Genomic DNA, 18,978 nt, shown 5'->3' with positions numbered 1-18,978 from the left:
ACGTTCTTCTTTCACACATTTAAGAAACATTTTAAAATTTTGTAAACATGAATTTTAAATCCGATAAAGAGATTGAGAAACAATATTAAGAGAATTAAGAAGTTTGCCGTCGCGGTGGCCGAGCGGTTCTAGGCGCATCAGTCCGGAACCGCGCGACAGCTACGGTCGCAGGTTCGAATCCTGCCTCAGGCATGGATGTGTGTGATGTCCTTAGGTTTAAGTAGTTCTAAGTTCTAGGAAACTGATGAACTCAAATGCTAAACAACAATATTCCGTTATCCAATAGGTGACTTAATAAAATTCCCAATTCTTACATAAAATATGAAAACAGTAACAGTATTAAATGGCAATGCAAAGAAATATCACATACGGTTAATATTCACGTTTTGACGTAAGGTGATCACCTTGAATTTAGCCTAGACATCGCGTGGATTCCTGATTCACCTCAGTTGTGTACTCTAAAAAAACGACAGGGTAAAAATGGAAACCATGTAGCAACAAGGTGACAGCAACAGAAATTTATTATAGATGACTCGACAAAAGATCTGACACGACCCTTTCAGGTCTTAACTGTGATCAAGGAAGGTATTTACATTGAAACTTCCTGGCAGATTAACATTTCGGTTCAGTTATCTAGAATTTTAGAAAATGTTGATGGAAATTTAAAATAATTAATTTGTATTATCCCTGATTACTGCACCAGTTATAAAAAGAATTTCAGTTTGGAAGAATACTGCTTTTTAGAATCGAGTTAATAATAACTCGGGCATCCTCTAGTAGCTCGGAACGACGATCTACATTGAGGACTAAATTAAATAGAGCCCCAGTTAATCAAAGACAGACAGCGTTATAAACGAGAACCCAAATTAAATATCTGTAACACAGCCTAGCTTGAAGACCAGCGACTTTTGTGAATCACTGCCAGTAGTTAGTCACACGTAAGGAAACTTGGTCATCTATTTATTTCTGTACACATACTGGCAGCTAAGCGTCCGCAGACTGTAGCAAAAGGAGTTGGGAACGTGGTGACTCAGAAGACGTGAGCCTACTACCACGAAGGTGGCAGAAAACAGTAATTCCATTAATGTCGTAGGTGCACTTCTCACTGTTAGGAATTGCCATACACAAAATGGCATCGCGGGGTAGCAGGGCGGTCTTGGGTGCCTTGTCACGGTTCGCGCGGCACCCTTCGTAAGAGGTTCGAGTCCTACCTCGGGCGCAGGTATGTGTGTTGTCCTTAGTGTAAGTTAGCTTCAGTTAGACTAAGTAGTGTGTAAGCCTACGGACTGATGACCTCAGCAGTATGGACCCATATTAACTTACGACAAATTTCCAACCTTCAGTTTCTACAAAATGACGAGTCGGACCTCCACCCTCAGTGAATCCCCAGTTACAAAGCAGAACAGCAAGTCAACAAACCAAGGAGAGAGCACACGTGAGGCTACATCCGCTCACCGAGAGGCTGCGCTGTCTCTGGTACGATGCTGGCGAACTCCTCACTAAGATACGAAGTACAGAGAAGTTAAACGAGTGACGAGTGTCGATGCTAAGGCACGCACAGCTCAGCACGTTGTTGAAAAAAAATTTGCTCCAGATATAACGATGAAATAGACCACTGGCGATAGGTAAGTCATTAAATGTTCTACTAAACATCTCATGTAACATAACGTTTGCCTCTGGCAATTTAGTGGACGAATATACATTTCCTGATGACACCGTGTCCTGATGCTACGCGTCGAGTGGTATATTAGTCATTTAAGCAAGTTGCAAATGTTTAGGGTGACTCAGTTGTGCCTACCGATTCGTTTTATGCAACCCGCACGACGCCTGTATCCGAAACGATATCCAGCCACGGACTCTTTGTAAGCTCCCTCAGAGCTTTAGGTGATTGTTAAAAAACGGAATCATACCGTAAAAAATACACGTAAGGGTTGATCATAAATTACGCAGTGTTTTCGGAAAAAAATACAACTTACTTCCGCCATACTTATACAATTGAGTGCAATATTGTTTTTTATAATCGGCAGGGTAGTCATATAGCTTTGGGATGTCTTTGTAACTTTATTCCATTTGATCTTTACTAGATGGTACAGAAGTTCTGTATTGGAAAGCTGTTACTTCCACATTTTTCATTTTTACGCTTCCCGCTAAATGATGACCACGTAATTTTTACGCTATGATATATTTTGCTAACAGTCGCCCAGTGCTCTGAGAGGGAACGTAAGTCGATTGTATTGCTGTCCTCTCTCTGGATATCATACTTGATACAGAAATAGGTAGTTTGTATCGATCGAACCGGTATGGCCTGCTTAGTCATCCTGTACAATGGTTTTAACCCTCCAGTGATATTTCCATGCCACAGTTGTTGAATGTCACATTCCAAAGCTATGGTGTTAAAACATCTGCTTTAGGTATAACACTGAAAGTTATTGATGTTAGCCTTCTTCATTTCATACAGCAGCTGACTCAACTGATGAACACGACGCTGTTATGAGAGCAGGCGACACGCTCTCTTGGCGTTGTCTTTGATTCTGCACTAATTGGTCCTTTTCAGGCAGACGCTGCTTTTCAGGCCAGCAGTCGCCACTTTTCACAATTACGCTTCCAACGATATAACAGCATTTCCTTGATACTTTTCCCCAATTATTTATACTATTACACGAATTCTTTATGCAGTTGCTAATTGCAACTGACGAGGTCAGTTTTGCTCCTGCTGAATCTACAACATCATAATTCGAAGGGAATTTTCTGCACAAAAGGAGATTGCGCTGAGCCCGCTACTGCAGAACAAGATCGGTGTTCTGAATATTACCTGTCAAGTATTTTGCGTACTACACATAATTCAGGGAGATATCCGAAAACTTGTTACAAATTTCAGTTGCAATGTTCAACAGAAAATTTATTATAAATACTCATTATTGTTTAACTCTCTTAAGCAACCAGGTGATTAAAGACAGAATACAAGCACATATTGGTAATCGTCGTAAACAGATGCTAGTCCACTACTTTCATTTATATAAAACCTGAACACGAAATCCAAAGATTTTTACTAAGAATTTTTACTACAATGGACTCGTGACCTCCGGCAGCTCATTACAGAGTAATTACATTTATTTTGAGTTTTACTTCTGTTTTTATTTGTGTCTGTAGTACACTGAAATTATCTGCACATCGTTATGCACTGTGGGCCTTGTTTGGCAACAAACTTCTCTAGTTCACTCATCACACATGCTGCTGTCAACAGTAATGGTCACTTCACTGTTCGCACTAAAACTGCTCTTTAGCAGCGCTCAATTCTGTTCTTTGTGGCGTCTGCAGTGTTAGTTGTACGTTAATGGACCTAGTATGTATCAACCGGGTAGACGTGCGGTCTAACGCACGGCTTTCCGGATTGGGATGGAGCGACTGGTCCCCGGCGGACTTATGTCGAGGTTCGGTGAGCCGGCCAGTCTGGGCGATTTCTCGTCTGTCTCGGAGAATGCGGGCTGGTTCCCCTTATTCCGCCTCAGCTACACTATGTCGGCAATTGCAGCGCAAACAAGTTCTCCACGTACGCGCACACCACCATTACTCTACCAGGCAAACATAGGGGCTACACTCGTCTGGTGTGAGACGTTTTTTGCGGATTTTGTGCCGATCTTTTCTCGCAATGACGCCAGTTACGCCACTGTACTTTACATCACTATGTGTTTTGGGATGAAAGTTTTGGAAATTGCGTATGACAAGCCTTTACTGATGTGAAGGAGCAAGGTAAAGGTGTTGGGGTGACAAACCAAATTAATCACAATTACATTATTAGTCTGTAACGATCCGCCTGAGCAAAAGTATCGCTTATATCAAAATACTCGCTTAATAATAATGAAAAGGGATTGCTGAGTCTGAAAAGCGGGTTTACGCGAATGCGTATAAACTAGAGCCTGAATTAACTTGAACCAAATTCTCTGTGTTTAAACCTGGAACGAACGTTGATGTTAACTAAATGACTGTGAATTTCACACATAAACTGAGACTTCTTAAGATCAGTCCCTATTTCACGAACTGATAGAGCGAATAACTTGACGCATACGAAGTAAGAAAGCACATTTATGTGTCACTGTGTCCATATTCCACCGTTTAATAAATTATTAGAAGGAGAGGTTGTGACCTAAGGAGCGGTGGTGCAGGAGTTAGGAAAATAACCCTATTGATGTGAAAAACAATGTTACTAAACACTCGATTCATATTTGTATTAAAATGGAAGACAATGACAGAAAAATAGGAAGTTGCATTTACGGACGTAATTGCGATCATACATGGCCAATCGCTGAAGGAGTGACGAATTGTTTCTGAAGGACAAACCATATACAACTACTTAACAAGCAGTATCTCATTAAAAGTATCTGGACACCTATTAGTGGACATTAATACGAGTTATGGTCATCCTGCGCCTTCATGACGGGTTTCAGCTCTGATGGGGCATTTTCAACGAGGTGTTTCAATGTCTGTGCAGAAAAGGTAACCCTTACATCCTCAAGACCGAAACAAGTGGAGATAGTGATGTTGGACGTAGGGGCCAGGATCGAAGTGGACCCCCTAAATCTTCTCAAAGATGTTCTGGTGGTTCTTAAACACTATAAGGGGAACACTAATCACGAAAAGCATCCCTGTAACGTAACAGCAGTCTCCATACTTCCCGGTTGGCGCCACAGCAGACGACAGTTAATGTTCTCCAAACATTCGAAAAACCAGAAGGATTCTAGCGGATTGCCACAGCGTGTAGCGCTCATCCTCAATCAAAATCACTTGTTTCCAGTCATCCACTAACCAATCTTTATACCACCTCAAGGGACGCTTAGCATTGACTGCATAAATGTGCGACGATATGCTCGACCCATTTTTTTTAAGTCGCTACCCACAGTCATTGTGCTAGGTGGACTGTTGGTAGCCCTTTGGAACTCATAAGTGGTTCCTTTCTCTGATTTTCTACAACCATTCTCCTCAATGCTCGGCAGTACCTGTCCGTCAGTTCATGTGGTGGGAAGCTCCTTGATCGATTTGTTATTAAGGTGACATCCCATTACTAGTCCATGTTCGAAGTCATTGAACTTCCTAAAACAACCTATTCTACCGTTATTGCTTCTCTACTGACAATACACCCAGCCTCATTTTATACTGGTGGGTCGGCTTCTCGTGACATCTAGCGGTCAATTCTACATTACACCTATGTTTCCGATACTTTTGGTAGTTACAATAAGCGCTAACAGTTTCATCAGGAGAGAATATAAAGTGCCTTGTGAACACGATTAGCAAGCATATTCATATTGTTATGAACAGACACTGAATTGCCAACGGGCAGTCGTACAACTTTCGTGTCAAGTCCAGGTTCTGCAATCATCAAATAAGACCAAACCCAAAACTACTATTCCCACAAACTGTGCCTTTAGATCCATTAAAGCTTTAAAGAACATAACTGGTAAAGTAAGATACTGTGCCCATGAAGCCTACACAAGTTCCTCAGTAAAGCCCTTGTGTTTATTGTCAAACGATTTGATTAAGACGGTAGTGATTGTAGGTTCGTATCCTAAAAAGATCGCTCCTGCTAAGCAAGCAGTGGAATAAGCTGTAAGTGGACTGAAGGATTTTGAGCATCATGCATAGGAATAGTGAACTCGTTACCAGCTCTTTAGCCCCCAGCATGTCCCACTTACTACACACGCGACAGCTTCTTGTCTCCGTCATGTCCGCAGTATCTGCACTGAAACAAGGTTATGCCAACGTTTCTGACAACAGAGATTGGCAGTCCCTGTTCAAATTTACTAAAGCAAACTGCTGGCAACATTTTCCAAAAAACGTATCGATGATAATGTATTCTAGAATAGTATCTCACCTTAGCAACAATAATATCCTCAGCATATCACAATTTGGGTTTCAGAAGAGTTTCTCAACTGAGAATGCCATTTACATGTTCACTTACCAAATTTTACAAACATTCCGGTGGGTATTCTCTTTGACCTAACTATGGCATTTAAATGTGTGAGTCACGGTATTCTAGTAAAATTGAAGTTCTATGGGACTCATGGTATAGCTAATGAATAATGTCATATCTAACCGAAAGAATGCAGGAAGTTAAGCTCAGTAATTCAACCAATACATTCAACGGAAGTAATGCTGTCTAAAGAGCAATCGCGTGTGGGTTTTGCAAATTTCAATAGCAGGTCAACTATTGTTTCTTATATCAACGATCTTGCTTTTTATATACAACAAGCAGAAGTAGTTTCTTTAGTAGGTCAGAGTATTAGTATAATGTACAAATTATAAAGAATGTTCTCAAAAGTATCATTAACTGGGTTTCTGCGATTGGTCTCACAGTCAATTTTAAAAAGGCTCAACATACCTGTTTGTGCACGTCTAGTGGCACCGGACCAATGATGAGTGTAACACGTGGCGACACGTGGCGACAAAGTGAATTATGCAAAATTCTTAGCTAACCATCTTGATGAGAATTTAAATTGAAAAAAAATCACATCTTAGAGCTCCTGAAGCAACTCAGTTCCGCCACATTTGCACATAGAATCATTGTAAATCTGGCAAACAAACAAATCACTAAGTCCATGTATTTCGCATATTTTTATTCAATAGTGTCATATGAAATATAGTTCAGGGGTAGCTCATCATTAAGATAGAAGCATTTTGCTGCTCAATATAGGGCTGTAAGAATAATATGCGGTAGTCATCAAAGATCCCCTTGTAGCCATCTGTTTAAGGAACTGGGCATTCTGATTATTGCTTCACAATATATTTACTTCATAATGAAGTATGTCGTAAATATTCCACTACAGCTCAAAAGAAACAATGTTGCAAATAAGTTCATTACCAGAAGGATAAAAGATGTGCACAATGTGGCAACAAAAATTTTTGAACAATTACTTATTGATGTAAACGTCTGAGGGAGAGCAAAGTAAAATTTGATTATAAACTGAGGAAGTTTCTTCTTGTATACTCCTTCCATTCTGAAAAAAAAGGAAAGAAAAAGGTCATACATGTTGATCATGCAGTCATGTTTACGTTTTTATTTACTATGCTAATGTAAAATGAATCTTTCCAAGGTATTATGATGTTGTTGTCTTCAGTCGTGAGACTGGTTTGATGCAGCTCTACATGCTACTCTATCCTGTGCAAGCTTCTTCATCTCTCAGTACTTACTGCAACCTACATCCTTTTGAATCTGCTTAATGTATTCATCTCTTGGTCTCTCGCTCTAAGATTTTTACCTTCCACGCCGCCCTCCAATGCTAAATTTGTGATCCCTTGATACCTCAGAACATGTCCTACCAACCGATCTCTTCTTGTTGCCAAGTTATGCCACAAATTCCTCTTCTCCCCAATTATATTCAGTATCTTCTCATTATTTATGTGATCTACCCATCTAATCTTCAGCATTTTTCTGTAGCACCACATTTCAAAATCTTCTTCTTGTCCAAACTATTTGTCGTCCTTGTTTCACTTCCATACGTGGCTACACTCCATACAAATACTTTCAGAAACCACTTCCTGACACTTAAATCTATACTTGATATTAACAGATTCCTCTTCTTCAGAAACGATTTCCTTGCCATTGCCAGTCTACATTTTATATCCTCTCTACTTCGACCATCATCAGTTATTTTGCTCCCCAAATAGCAAAACTCCTTTCCTACTTTAAGTGTCTCATTTCCTAATCTAATTCCCTCAGCATCACCCGACTTAATTCGTATACATTTCATTACCCTGGTTTTGCTTTTGTTGATGTTCATCTTATATCCTCCTTTCAAGACACTGTCCATTACGTTCCACTCAAAGTCCTTTGCTCTCTCTGACAGAATTACAATGTCATCGGCAAACCTCAACGTTTTATTTCTTCTCCATGGACTTTAATACTTACTCCGAATTTTTCTTTTGTTTCCTTTACTGCTTGCTCAATGTACAGATTGAATAACATCGGGGACAGGCTACAACCCTCTCTCACTCCCTTCCCAACCGCTGCTTCCCTTTCATGCCCCTCGACTCTTATAACTGCCATCTGCTTTCTGTACAATTTATAAATAGCCTTTCACTCCCAGTTTTTTACCCCTACCAACTTCAGAATTTCAAAGAGAGTATTCTAGTCAACATTCTCAAAAGCTTTATCTAAGTCTACAAATGCTATAAATGTAGATTTGCCTTTCCTTAATCTATTTTCTAAGATACGTCGTAGGGTCAGTAGTGCCTCACGTGTTCCAACATTTACTCGGAATTCAAACTGATCTTCTCCGAGGTCGGATTCTACTAGTTTTTTCATTCGTCTGTAAAGAATTCGCGTTATTATTTTGAAGCTGTGACGTATTAAACTGATAGTTCGGTTATTTTCACATCTGTCCACACCTGCTTTCTTTCGGATTGGAATTATTATATTCTTCTTGAAGTCTGAGGGAATTTCACATGACTCATACGTCTTGCTCACCAGATGGTAGAGGTTTGTTAGGACATGCTCTCCCAAAGCCGTCTCTTTATGATGTATCTTAAACAATTATACATTGAACATGAAACTAGCTATACAGTAAAATAAAATCTAACGCACATTTTTCCTGGTCCCAAATGCTTTGGAAGTTAAGGTGTTTCAATAGGACAGGGATACTTTAGTTTTAATACTCTTTTTCTAGTGAAGTAGGCTAATATGAGCAGACTGATGACATTTTACTATCGTAATTCCAGTCATCTTTCATCACCCTAAATTTTGTCGGCGGAGCTTGTGTTCACTCCGAAGGGGGATACACGATACGTGAAAAATAGATATGAAAGAACAAAGCAGCTTACTCCCCTGAACCTGTGAGAGCTCTCCGCCATAACGGATTCCCTGTTGTATCAATGGAGAAAAGAGTTTTCTCGCAGCCGACTGGAATATAGAAGAATCCAACGGTTTCTCTCTGGAGCGAAAGAGACAGCCAGTCAGGGTTCCAGTAATAATCGAGAGCGCCTCTGCGAGGCCCTGTTTACAGAGACAGAAACAGACAGACTGAATCGCTGGCAGCGGCAAGTACGTCACAGAGGGATTTGCGCACGACTCTGCGCCGCTTCCACGTGCCGCGCCCTTCTGAGTGCTTAGCGAGGGCAGGCGGCGGCGGCTGCGCCAGGCGTCCCGGTCACGGCTGCGCGCACGGTAGGCGCGCTGACGTCACACAAGTGGCTTGGCAACCGCCAATTATTGTTTGCTCAGAAGGATCAGAGGAGGGCGAGCCGATCTTTCCGGGTTGCAGTACAAAAGTGATGTGTATCCAGCCAGGGGCAGCTACCAGAGGTTCTGCCGCGCTAGGCGAGAATTAAAAACCGACGTCCTTTCCTTTTTACTACCATCTGTCTTCCAAATACTGCTCTCCATCAGCACCCACATCCAGCGGCACACAATGCAAATCTCCTACTATACTTTTAATCACTAAACTAAGGTTACCAGACGTCCTCATTTTCTGGGGGCAGTCCTCAATTCCCCAGTTTCTGAAATTTTTTAAACTAACTAAAGTAGATTTAAATGGTTAAATGGCTCTGAGCACTATGGGACTTAACAGCTGAGCTCATCAGTGCCCTAGAGCTTAGAACTGCTTAAATGTAACCACCCTAAGGACAAAAAAAAGGTGTGGCGAATCTTATGGGACTTAACTGCTAAAGTCATCAGTCCGTAAGCTTACACACTACCTAACCCAAATTATCCTAAGGACAAACACACACACCCATGCCCGAGGCAGGACTCGAACCTCCACCGGGACCAGCCTCACAGCCCATCACTGCAGCTCCCCTGACCGCTCGGCTAATCCCGCGCGGCTAACCTAAGGACAACACACACCATTCCCGAGACAGTATTCAAACCTGCGATCGTAGCGGTCGCGCGGTTCCAGACTGAAGCGCCTAGAACCGCTCTGCTACAGCAGCCGGCACTGAAATAGGAAGAACTTTGTTTTCGTTTCGTACTCAGCGGCAACTGCATTAGTTTTGATGTAGGTAGAGACAATGTGTGAACTGTCGTCAGAGTAAGTTAATACTTATTAAGTTGGAAGGAGAGGCAGCATTGGTCGTATTTTTTTTGTTTTATTAACCAAAAAAACGATTTTCGGTCACTTAGTGACCATCCTCAGTGCTGTAATATACAATTTAAATTGGTAGGCACTGGTGTCAACAAGCTTAGAGCGATCACATGTTTATAATGTTTTCCCTTTGCTTCACTAGTATTTGCTGCAGTAGGCGGCCTTCTTTTTTTGTCTAATAGTATCCAGCGGCTTCTTCCAGGTGATGCATTGGACGTCATAACCAAGCGTTATACTCTTTTGCATCTTGCCCTAGGGTATTGATATTGTTTTTAAATTTTCATTACTCATTTGGTAACACTCAGAGCCTGTTAAATAACAGAGAAAGTTTCGTGAAAAATTCATCGGTTTCTCCCTCGACGCAGGCCGTTTTGGCTGAGAGGTTCTAGGCGCTTCAGTTTGGAACCGCGCTACGACTATGGTCGCAAGTTCGAATCGTGCCCCGGGCATGGATGAGTGTGATGTCCTTAGGTTAGTTAGGTTTAAGTAGTTCTAAGTTCTAGGGGACTGATGACCTCAGATGTTAAGTCCCGTAGTGCTCAGAGCCATTTGAACCATGTCCCTCTACCAACTTGTGGCAGTGCGATACATCCATATTATTTCTTGCATGTGATAAACAGCAGCTGTTAAGCATTTAGCGCAGTCTGACTGAATGGAGATGACTGCCATTTATAATGCGTAGACAGCATATTTCTCTTTATAATTAAAGAGCGATAACTGCATTCGCTGTCCTTCTACGGCAATCTTCAGATCGACCAAACCGTAAATGAACAGTGACTAAACATTAAAAACTATCATCGATAGCTGTAATTATGATATTTCATGCATTTGTATTGTGGACTAACGAGACTGTGAATTATGTAGTACCAAACATCATCGTGGATGAGCCAGGTTGTTAACCCTAAACTCGAAAGATTACTCAAATAAGGAAGGCTAATGACCAGTTGCATTATTAAAAATTGCACTAATAGTTCATTGTTGGGAACTGTACATATGATATTATAGTAAGAACAGTGATGCAACTGTTACAAGAACTGTCAGCTGTTGCATAGCGTGGCTTACACAAGAATGAACCACCCTAGTGTATAAAATACTCATCTTTATAAAATTTGCACAATCTGAAAAGTAAAAGTGAAACACCAGAGGCGCAACCTGCATAAAAATGACTATTTTATTCGTCAAGCTGTGCACTCCTGTGTAAGCCATGTTCTGGAACAACTGTCAGTTCTTGTAAGCTTTGCATACACTGTTCTCACATTAAAACCTGCTGCAAAATTCCTAATTATGACTTTTGACGCCGTTTCTACTAATGGAACTGTCCATCAACCTTCTTTATTGCCGTAATGTTGCTACATTATGGTTAACAACTGTCCCACTCACGATGATGTTCGTACTGCATTATGTCATAGTATCTTTGGTCCACAGTAGTGACGTTAGTTCTGGCTTCATACTTCTCGATTTTTTACGATCTTAAGATGGTTGTAGAAATCCACCGAAATTAGTTACCGTGCTTTAACTAAATACGGGGAAAATGCGGTCCACCCGTTAAAAAATTTCTCATTAACATTTTTTATTTCGCAAATTTTAGGAACTGCATGACATACGTCTTTTGTACTGTCTTACTATTATAACCGGGTTCGGTTGACCGCCATTGCATGATCCTTACATGCAATGTCGATGATTGAGATGAAACGTGGTTAACACACCAGGTGTCCCAAAAATCTATCCATTATTCCAAACAATCATAAATCACGAAATGTGACACGTAGCTAAATGCTGTTTGTCTTGAATTGAAGCTGCGCTTGTATACTTACCTTTCGTTTGTTTGTTACGGAGTCCAATGACGTAATAAAAGCGTTATCGGCCACCGTTTGCAAACAACATGTACTCAGACATCGAGAACGTTCTCTGCCATCATAAGACACAGTCACACAATCAGCTCAGAGAATGTTCTAGATTGCATACCATAGACAGCCACCAGATGTTAAAATCATCAAGGTGTGGTATGCGAAGTATACAGGGAGCGTCTGTGACCTCCCGTGAAGAGACAGGTCTGGACCTAGTGTTTAGACAATTGAGAAGGTGAAAGAAGCCTTCGTGATATGTCCAGTGTAGTTAGTCCACAGAGCCTCACTTGAGTTGCAGATTCCGATGACATCAATGCATCACAGGCTACGTAAACACTTCTTTTCCGTGCATACAGAGTCCGGATCTCACAGACCCAGCACAGACCCAGCAATGTAGGATCACACTGCTGTTGACATGCTGGCTGAGTTTGAGGAGCAGATGGCTATCTGAAACGTACCTTTCTCAGACCACATTTCATCTGTAAAGTGTTGTCCAATGCTAGGATCTGGGGATCAAGGAGTCTCCACAGTGTGTTTTGACCAATAGAGACAGCCCTAAACTGAACGTGTGGTGCGGTCTTACGCACACATCGAAATTTGTTAACTGTGTGTCTGTACAAAGAAACTTGAAAATGTTACCTGTACTTCAAGATAAATGATATCTGTCTAAATGTTACATTTTCTGCCTTATACATGTTTTTCATCTGTCAAAGAATTCCGAGACACCATTTACGGTTTCTTATACTATGAAGATGGTTGATAACACTTCTTAACAGTGATGCTAATTTGCATCTAAAACGTCATATTTTTATGTGTTTCCATCTGCTGAATTAAAAAATCACTATAAAAATAGCCGATTATCTCTTGCTTTGGAGATACAATCACATGCAATTTTTTTTCGATCTAAGTTTTTAGACCTGCGGTAATCCAGTGTAGTTCCATCTGCTAAAAAGTACAACATTACTCAACTGATTGTAGGGCTATAAACATTATTTCTGTTCCTGTGACTAAGTTTTGTGCTGTTTGTGTTTTAATAAGTACAGAATTTTAGATTTTCTTGTGCTTATGAAGTGTAAAATTTCTTATGTCCAAATGCCAAGAACATAAGTGAATTCATTGATAAATGTTGTGGGAAAACAACATATTCTTTATGTGACTACAGAAATTTTCCCGGCGTATTCATTCTTCCAGTATTTTTCGGGTTTGCGGCCGGATACCTTCAACATTCTGGCACATGCATGTCACCTCCTAACGCATGCGCCGTTAACCACCACTACGATTCGAATGCTCGCAATTCCCTACAAATGCCATGACTGCATCAGGTCTCTTCAGTACTTCGTGTATTCACCTGAGGATGGCCGGGCGTCTCTGGCCCGAAATATCGTGGCAGAATGTTGATGGGATCCGGTTGCAAAATCTGAAAATTACTAGAGGAAGATTTTCTACACAGAAATTCAACTTGGAGTCTCCTGTGAAGACTATTAACATTATTTTGGTACCAAAGTAGGGATCAGCATACGTCCTGCACTCCGCGTGTATGTTGTCTCTCTTGTTCAGTTATACCATGAAGCAGCCTGCAAGACAGAAAAAAAGAAATACGTCACTGCTGCAACGGTCTTCGTTCTTTATTATATTTCCAGTCGTGGATGAAAATGTTTATTTGCAATCAGGTAGTTAATTTCGGTCGGTAATTAATGCTGTTACATGTGATGGTGCAGCCAGAGTTATTACACATTTCGGTTTCGTCGAAGAATTGAAAATAATGCTATCTAAAGACAACCAGCAGCGTCTCCTAAACACGTATAAGGTATATACGTACTAATTTCCCCAGTAACCTGATTTTCAATTAGATTACATCATGGCCAGACGGAGATTCCGAAATCAGATACTGGATTGTAAGGCGTACCCAGGAGCAGATACAGACTCAGATCACAATATAGTTGTGATGAAGAGTTGGCTAAAATTTAAGACTTTAATCCTGAAGAATTAACACGCAAAGATGTTGGATACGGAAGTACTAAGAAATGACGAGATACCGTTGAAGTTCTCTAAGGCAATAGATACAGCAATACTGAATAGCTCAGTAGGGGGTATAGTTGTAGAGGAATGGATATCTCTAGAAAGGGCCATATCAGAAGTTGAGAAGGAAAAGAATGCAACTGCGAAGAAACTATGGGTAACAGAAGAAATACTTCAATAGACCGATTAAAGAAGGAAATACAAAAATGTTGCGGGAAACTCAGGAATACAAGTCGCTGAGGAACGAAATAAATAGGAAGAGCAAGGAAGCTAAGAAGAAATGGCAGCAGGAAAAATGTGAATACATTGAAAAAGAAATGATTGTCGGAAGGACAGACTCAGCATACAGGAAAGTCAAAACATCCTTAGGTGACATTAAAAGCAAGGACGATAGTATTAAGAGTGCAATGGGACTTCCTTTGATACAGTCGACCACAAGATTGCATTAAATAAATTGGAAGCTTTAGAAATAAGAGTGGTAGCTAATGACCGGTTTCGATCATACCTATCAGATAGGGTAGAAATAAAGAATAGATTGAAAGCCTCTATCGGGGGGAAGATTTGTCTGATGTAATAGAAGAAAAAAGAGGAGTCGATTTAGAAGATATACGGGATCCAGTACCTGAATCAGAAATTGAAAGAGCTTTGGAGGACTTAAGATAAAATGAGGCGGAAATGATAGATGACATTCCATCAGAATTTCTAAAATCATTGGGGTAAGCGGCAACAAAACGACTACTCACGTTAGTTTGTTGAATGTATGAATCTAGCGACCTAGCATCTGTCTCTCGGAAAAGCATTATCCACACAATTATCGCACAATCATCTTAATTGCATCCAAGTTACTTACAACAATAATTTACAAGAGAATGGAAAATAAAATCGAGAATGCGCCAGATAACGATCAGTTAGGCTTTAGGAAAGGTAAAAGCACGAGAGAGGCAATTCTGATGTTGCGTTTGAAAATGGAAGCAAGACTGAAGAAACATAAGAACATTCACCGGTATACTTGGGAAAGCAGGGGAATCATATCTGTCATTGACTATATAATAACAGATCAGGAATTCAGGAAGGCTGTTAGGGACACACGAGTGTTCAGGGGATTCTTTGATGACACTGATCATTATTTCATCTGCAGTGAAATTGGGATTGTGAGGCCAAAAGTTCAGGGGGTCAGTTCCATATGTAGAAGAATAAGAGTGGAGAAACTTCAGGATAAAAAATCAGGCACAAGTACATAATAGCGATGTCAGAAAGGTACCAGTTAGTTGAATGTAGTCAATTACAGTCATTAGAAAAGGAATGGGCAAGGTACAGGGACACAGTACTAGAAGTGGCTAAAGAAAGTGTTGGAACAGTAGTGTGTAAAAGTAGGATGAAGCAAACATCTTGGTCGAATGACACAGTCAAGGCAGCCTGTAAAAGGAAAAAGAAGGCGTTTCAAAAATGCCTACATACTAGAACCCAGGTAGACAGAGAAAGTTATGTTGAAGAAAGAAACAAAGCCAAACAGATGATTGCAGCATTCAAGAAGAGATCTTGGGATGAATTAGGTTGGAGACTATGGGTCAAGCTGCTGTAAAACAACTGTGGAGTGTAATTAGCAATCTTCGAAAGGGAGGTAAGAAGGAAATGTCAAGTATTTTGGACGGTCAGGAAAACGGCTGGTGAATCCTGTGGATGTCTTTGACTGATGGAGGGAATATTTTGAAGAGTTGCTCAATGTAGGTGAAAATACGATCAGTAATGTTTCAGATTTCGAGGTAGACTAGGATAGGAATGATGATGGAAGTGGAGAAAAAGGTCAATAGATTGCAGTGCAATAAAGCAGCTGGTGTGGATGAAATTAAGTCGGAACTCATCAAATACAGTGGAATGTCACGTCTTAAATGGCTACACAGGAGAATTAAAATGGCCTGGGAGTCGGGACAGGTTCCATCAGACTGGACCAAAGCAGTAATCACACCAATCCTTAAAACATAGAAACAGAAAAGATTGTAACAACTACAGAGGTATCTCTTCAATCAGCGTAGTGGGTAGAATCTTCTCAGGTATTGTTGAAAGGAAAGTGTGAGTATTAGTTGAGAACCAATTTGATGAAAATCAGTGTGGGTTTGGGCTTCTTACAGGTTGTCCGGACCAGATCTTTAGATTATGGCAAATAATGGAGAAGTGTTATGAGTGGAACAGGGAATTGTGTCCATGCTTTATAGACCTAGAAAAGGCATATGACCGGGTTCCTAGGAGGAAGTTATTTTCTGTTCTACGAGATTATGGAATAGGAGGCAAACTTTTGCAAGCAGTTAAAATTCTTTACATGGATCGCCAGGCAGCAGTTAGAGTTGACAGTAAATTGAGTTCATGGATCAGAGTAGTTTCAGGGGTAAAACAAGAGTGAAACCTGTCTCCACTGTTGTTCATATTATTTATGGATCATATGTTGGAAACAATAGACTGTCTGGGTGAGATTAAGATACGTGAACACAAAATAAGCAGTCTTGCATATGCGGATGACTTAGTTGTGATAGCAGATTCGATTGAAAGTTTGCAAAGTAATATTCCAGAGCTAGATCAGAAATGTAAGGACTATGGTATGAAGATTAGCATCTCCAAAACGAAAGTAATATCAGTGGGAAAAATATAAACGGATTGAGGGCCAAATAGGAGGAACAAAGTTAGAACAGGTGGGCAGTTGCTATTCTCACAGGATGGCAACATAGTGAAAGAACTGGAAACGAGGTGTAGGAAAGCTACTGCAGTGAGCGCTCAGCTACGATCTACTCTCTTCTGCAAGATGGAAGTCAGTACCAAGACTAAGATATATGTGCACCGTTCAATCTTTCGACCAACTTTGTTGTATGGGAGCGAAAGCTGGTGGATTCAGGTTACCTTATCAACAAGGTTGAGGTTACGGATATGAAAGTAGCTAGGATGATTGCAGGTAATAGTAGATGGAAACAAAGGCAGGAGGGTGTCCACAATGAGGAAATCAATGAAAAACTGGGAATGAACTCTATAGATGTAGCAGTAGGGCGAACAGGCTTAGATGGTGGGGTCATGTTACACGCATGGGAGATGCAAGTTTACCGAAGAGACTCATGGGTTCAGCGGTAGAGGGTAGGAGGAATCGAGGCAGACAAAGGAGAAGGTACTTGAATTCGGTTAAGAATGATTTTGAAGTAATAGGTTTAACATCAGAAGAGGCACAAATGTTAGCACCTGAATAGGGGATCATGGAGGAATTTTATAAGGGGGCTATGCTCCCGACTGAACGCTGAAAGGCACAATCAGTCTTAAATTATGATGCTGATGATGACGATGATGATGATAATGATGATGATGATGACTGAAGAAAAATCAAGACACGTTCATAGGATTTGTCAACCTGGAAAAGCGTTCGACAATGCTGAATGGTGCAAGATGTTCGAAATTCTGATATAAGTAGAGGTAAGCTATAGGGAGAGTTGGGTCATATACAACATGTACAACGGTTAAGAGGGAACAATAATAGTAGATGACCAAGAACAAAGTGCTCGCATTAAAAAGGGTTTAAGACAAAGATGTAGACTCTCGCCCCTACTGCTCAGTCGGTACATCGAGGAAGCAATGGCGGAATTAATAGAAAGATTTAGGAGTGGAATAAAAATCAAGGTGAAAGGATATCAATTATACAATTTGCTGATGACATTGATATCCTGAGAGGAAGTGGAGAAGAACTATATGATCTGCTGAACGCAATGAACAGTCTAATGAGTACATAATATGAATTGAGTGTAAATCAAAGAAAGATGAAGGTAATGAGAAGTAGTGGAAATGAGAACAGTGAGAAACTTGACATGGCCGCAAGGTAGATGAAGTTAAAAGAATTCTCCTAGTAAAATAACCAATGACGGATGGAGCAAGGAAGAGATCAAAAGCAGACTAGCAATGGCAAAAAAGGCATTCCTGGCCAAGAGAAGTCTACTAATATCAAATATCGGCCTTAAATTGAGGAAGAAATTTATTAAATGTACTTCTGGAGCAGGGCGTTATATGGTAGTGAAACATGACTATGGGAACGCTGGAACAGAAGAGAATCGAAGCAACTGAGATGCAGTGCTACTGAAGAACGTTGAAAATTAGGTGTAATGTTAAGGTCAGAAATGAAGAGGTTCTGTGCAGAATGGGAGAGGAAAGGGATATTTGAAAAACACTGATAAGGAGAAGGGACAGGATGACAGGACATTTGGTAAGACGTGAGGGAATTACTTGCATCGTACTAGAGAGAACTGTAGAGGGAAAAAACTGTAATGGAAGACAGAGATTGGAATACATCCTGAAAACAATTGACATAGTAAGCTCCAATGCTATTCTGAGATAAAGAGGTCAACACAGTTGGGGAATTTGTGATGGGTCGCATCAAACCAGTCAGAAGACTGATGACCAAAAAGAAAAAAAAATAAACTGAGAAATACATGATAGATTCTTGCCCTATCAGCATTCAGGGAGCAACACATATTCCATTCCATACAAACGCTGCAGAATGACAGTCTCATGTCGCCTCTCACAGACATAATGAGTTATAAAAGACGCCTATGGTCACCAGCAAGCTTCAGTGAAAATTTTCTCTCTAACGAAAGTTGTTTCCCACGGCACCATCTAACACTGCTACACGTTTGTCACAAAGAGTTGCTCCAAATCTCACATGAGGCAAGATTGTAAAATATCTCATAATACATGCACACTAATCTCTCAGGACCCAAACAACCGCCAGATAATCTTAAATCAATTTACAGATCTTAGAAGGAATCTGTGATTAAAAAAAGGCGAGTCGACATCTGATGTTTTGGCACATGAAATTAAATTGTATTGTGTTCACGTTATCTGTAAAAATAAATACCTCCTTCTGGTATATACTGTATATCATAAAAAGTAGAGCTGATAAAATTATTTCTTTGCTCTATTTTTTTTCTAAACCCAGAATTAGTGAAATTTTACTCATGAAGTGAAGGACACTTAAAACAAAACAGCATTGTTTGGCTAGCCACGATAAATGAAACCAA

Source organism: Schistocerca gregaria, chromosome 3, assembly GCF_023897955.1.
Source record: "Schistocerca gregaria isolate iqSchGreg1 chromosome 3, iqSchGreg1.2, whole genome shotgun sequence".
In the NCBI taxonomy this organism is placed as follows: Eukaryota; Metazoa; Arthropoda; class Insecta; order Orthoptera; family Acrididae; genus Schistocerca; species Schistocerca gregaria.
The sequence above is the reverse complement of the archived record's forward strand: the minus strand, read 5'-3'. Positions refer to the sequence as shown.